This window comes from Ceratina calcarata, unplaced genomic scaffold (genome assembly GCF_001652005.2).
Source record: "Ceratina calcarata isolate Rehan_Ccalc_2016 unplaced genomic scaffold, ASM165200v1 scaffold297.2, whole genome shotgun sequence".
Taxonomy (NCBI): domain Eukaryota; kingdom Metazoa; phylum Arthropoda; class Insecta; order Hymenoptera; family Apidae; genus Ceratina; species Ceratina calcarata.
In genome coordinates, this window is record NW_017152138.1 from 761,101 (window position 1) to 765,674 (window position 4,574).

Genomic DNA, 4,574 nt, shown 5'->3' on the forward strand with positions numbered 1-4,574 from the left:
ATGTTCAAGTGTATAGCCTATACATCCTTAACTGACCTATCCCGAACATCATATTAAAACCCTGTTCTTCAAAATCCTACCGCTTTATACATAAATACTGCCAGGAGAGTTATTTGATAGGATCATTTAACAGGATATTACTAACATATTCAATGGTTTGAAATAAATCGAAGGAGAGTTTTACTAAAATTTTGGAGCGCTACCAAGAACGGAAGGTTTTCACAAATCTTGTCTTAACGAGAAAGAACATCCGCGGAAACCGACTGCGTATTGCGTAAAAACGGGGCAGTGCTCGTGCTCGGGAGCGGTGATTATTGTCAAAGACAAACGGCCGGCCGATCTCGAAGGAATTCTCGCTTCAAAGAACAAACCCTCTTCTTGAGAAATTCTCTCGAGCGCTTCGCTTTTGATCAACGACCGTCAAGTGGCCGCGCGCGAAACGAACGCTCCCAAGTTTCCATTCCTGCTTTCCCCGTCTCTCTTCCGCCAAAGAATCTCTTTCGTACGCGCTAAACCACGTTCCTGCACTTATTATACAGCGCTTCCTCAAAAACTGTCAAGGCAGTTTCTGTGGCTCAGTTTGTGTGAGAACTGATAAATAATATTCACCCGAGTCTCTTCTATCCTTTGTCGAAGAATTTTAATATGAAAATCCTTATTTTCGTTCAATGCAATCGATGCTACAAGAAAATCGATAAGAAAAAAACTACGGCGTTAATGAAAAACTGAGAATTAGGCGAGAAAAGACGGGAATTAAAAGTTGTCTCAGCGAGCAGAAGCTGACCATTCGATAAGTGCGGGGAGGATCGATGAGAGGAGAGAAAGAAGGCGGATTCTGCAAGTGAAAGGTCGAGAGAAACGCGTCTAGCGGGACAGTCCTCGAGGGCAGGTGAAAAGCAAAAGGGTGGGTGGGAGTGCGCAGTGCGGAAAGAATTCTGCATCCTACGACCGTGAAGGTCATCGCCGGGACGAGCACGCTTGACCCGTTTGTCGCTCATCGAAGGACAACCACCCTCGCGGCGGATTCTGTTCACCTTCATCCCTCGACTAAATTTAACTGTCTCATTGTCAGCCTTCGAATAAACCTCAAATATTTCACAAGAAAAACAGGCCAAAATACTTTTTATTAGAACTGAAACTCCAATACATTTAAATGAAAATAAAATATAAATTAGATTGATTGAGACTGGGATAACTGTTTTTTATTTCCTAATTTTAATTCAAAGAGTAGTTCAACGAAGGTGCAAATAAATTCAGAGTGAGATCGAGCCATGATAATCGATGTCGCTCGAGGGACAAACGGGGCAACAAAGGCGTACGTTTTCATTAAAAACTCCCATCGCAATTTACAGATAGGAACACTTTCCAACAATACTACGGATGTCGTTGAACGCGTTCGCCTGAATGGGAGGCTATATACTATGTGGACCACTACTACTAGTATACTAGCAGGGGCTGTTTACATGGGTACACTGACCCAGGAGCAGGAGTATACCTCCCCCTTTGTGCTCTCTTCGCTCTTCATTCACTGACTCGCGACGATTAAACGAGTGAAATTTTCGATAAATACTAATAAAGTCAACAATTCAAGGCTGAGATACGCGTATATTCGTTGAAAGATATGTAATAGAAATGGTAATACATTATGTACGTTCGACTCAATTAAAGAATTAATTCAGTTAAAAAAATATTGAGAAAATATTGAAGAAAAATGTCAAGTGGTATCCAAGGTGCGATGTATTCGCCTAAGAAAATTTTGAAACGCTTTCTTCAGCCTTTTAAAGAAATTTTGAAGTGTGAATTTTCGCCGAACGCCAGCGAAACGCGAGAAGTCACGAATGACCTGCTGACACTCAGCTCGACGGGAACAAGATTATCGATTGCTCGGTCAGGGAGAAAGCGAGAGAGAGCGAGGGAGGGAGAGAGAGAGAGAGCCTGGGCGACGATTACTTGCGACGCGGAACAACGGACACTCCGGGATGAAAGCCAAAAGAGGAGAAGAGTAAAAAAGACGCCGCGCGCGAAAGAAGCAGGCAATCTGAAAATGTACCGCGACGTATTCTGACGTTGATTGAAAGTAGTTTGTCAGCGGCCGGCGGGCCTCCATCAGACAGATTGCACGAATTTCGCTGCGGACTTTTTAATACCGTGAAATCTTGACTACGTGTCCTACCTGTTACCCAAAAAACCGCGGGGTACTGGTTACAACGTGAAAAAGAAGTTGCAGATTGATCAAGCAAAATCGTGTCCAACAGTAAACAAGAAAAAAAGATAACTTAGTCACTGAAGCTGAATCATACATTAAATTTTGTGCTTTTACGTGCTATCGAATATGAAAGACAAATATACTAGTGAACCGTATAATTCAAAATACGATCTTAAATAATTATTTAGCAAATGAATTGTGAACTTATACTTTAAAACATAAACGTCACCTGCTAGTATAGTATATATTTTGTTAAGAAAACTTGGAGAGGATACACAACAAATTGGAATGGAAAAGAGTTTTGTAAACGATTTTTGTTTGGACGTAGAGATTGCTTCCAGAAGGATGTTATTCCAGAGGTTACGACTCTGCTGGAAAAACAATGAGCGAATGGGGAACTAAAAGATTTTCTATATCATAACAAAACTGCAGATGAAATTGAAACAGTACATGAAATTGTCCTTTCTGAAAAATTAGAACAAACTGTATTTCTTCCAATGCTAAATTCGCTCGAGTTTAAGAGTATCTCCCATTGAAGAATGGCAACTGTTCGATTTGGTAGAATTACGAAAGCGTAAGATCGAGTGGGCGTTTGAATTCGATCAAAGAGCGTTGCTCGAACGAGTCTACAAAAGGAGCTGTCGAACCTGCCCCGATTCGTTTGACTCGACTTCGCGTCTCAACTTTGCGTATCGAACAAATTTCCTGCAAAAGCTCAGCACGTATCCTTCGATTTAAACAAATTCAAAGGAACAACAACAAGAATACTGTACAAACTGAAATAACTTTAATGAAAAATTCATTGCAACAATACTATCACCATTTTTATTCTTAATGAAAGTTCAAAATATTTAATGTCACTATAGAAAACAATTTTTGCGTCGAAGCTGCTCGGTGAGACGAATCGAAGATCCGTGAACGGCAACTCAACCAAAAAATCAGCTGAACAGCGTTCGATACGCACGCGTCTCGAAATGCCAAGGATGAACCGAAAGCTCGAAAATTGGTTCGGAAAAGTATCTTCGATAGGGAGAAATAGCGGCACAAAGAGGGTGAGCCTAAGAACCGAACGTCCTTGACCAGTCCTTCAACTCGCAGTCCTCCATTCACCCCACTTCGTACCCCCTCGGCCAATCCCAAAACGTATATACGCGTACACATACATATTCAACAATGAACCCACTTCTTCGCGTAACCCAGTTCCCTAATTGAATACGTCATTTTGCAAAATTCATGGCGACTTCCATATAGTTCACTTTTTCACAAAAGAGCCCCTCCATAACGTGATACACGATTCACGTTCTCTTCGTTAAAGCTGATAAATTGTAACGTGAATAGAAAAATGAATCGCGTATGGGACCAAGTCAATGGTGAATCAGCTATGATACTACGTAAATATCGACAAAAATCTTTATATGTATGAAAACCTGATCAATTCAACGAAAGCTCATCGATCATTCAACTGTATTCGTTATGACCACCGATATTAATATTGGTAGCGATCTATCCACTACGTACATATATACACACAATTTGTATATTGAATTTTATCCGCACCCCAGCTAACTATTTTCTTATCTCGAAGTCAGCGCATAAAAGTCTAGACCATAAAATATACAAGCCAATCTGCAAATCCTACCAACCCTTCTCCCATGGACGCTTTTATCCGAACTCGGTCACGTTCAGCTTGATGGCTCAGAATCTCACATAAAAACCGTCCACCGAGCAATCGATGTGATCGATAACGTGTCACGCGTGTCTCACGCAATAATCGTGAGATAACGTCGAGAGAAATAAATCGGCGTCGCGTGAGTTCGGCGCGCAACTAACCCCGGCGGGTTTGCAAAACAGGTTCGCTGGCTGGTTGCGAGGGTTGTGACCCAGTTCGAGTCAGGGCCGGAGAGTGCGCGCTACGGCCGCCAGCGCGTCGCGATACCTACTGAGCGGATAACCGCTCTCCGGCACCAGCTGCGCACGTTTCCACCACCCATCAACCCTCCCACTCTCGGCCAGCTAGGGGTTGCTCCCATCCGAGCCTCTGTTTCCAACGTTTACCATGGGAAAGCGAAATTTCTTTCAAAATCGATTCCACAGCTGCGTTTCTTAAAAGTCAGCTCTTTCGAAAGATCTCTCTCTTATATGAAATAAAATATATTTTCTACTTATTGTCATTCATTCCTGCTTATCTTCAAAACAATAATCTCTTCCTAATATTTACCGAGAAAAACAGAGGTGTTTACCTAACTTGGATTTTGAAAACAATTTCCTATCTAATATGTACTATTAAATTCCCTGTCTCGTTACTTGCAACTTGCAAGGCAACAATATATAGTTCTTCCTCAATAAACTTTTATATTCAATGTTAACT

At 41.6% G+C, this 4,574-nt stretch overlaps 1 long non-coding RNA gene across 2 annotated transcripts in view; it reads right to left on the bottom strand.

The window, feature by feature from the left end:
• The window catches only part of LOC113464202 (uncharacterized), a 7,726-nt gene extending 3,594 nt beyond the window's left edge, over positions 1 to 4,132 (bottom strand). Inside the window, exon 1 of one of the 2 annotated variants that reach the window (XR_003389048.1) lies at positions 3,850 to 4,132. This is a non-coding gene — a long non-coding RNA (uncharacterized LOC113464202). Of the gene's footprint in view, positions 1 to 3,845 lie in introns of both variants that reach the window. The other variant, XR_003389049.1, reaches the window with a different exon arrangement.
• Positions 4,133 to 4,574: the final 442 nt, after the last annotated feature.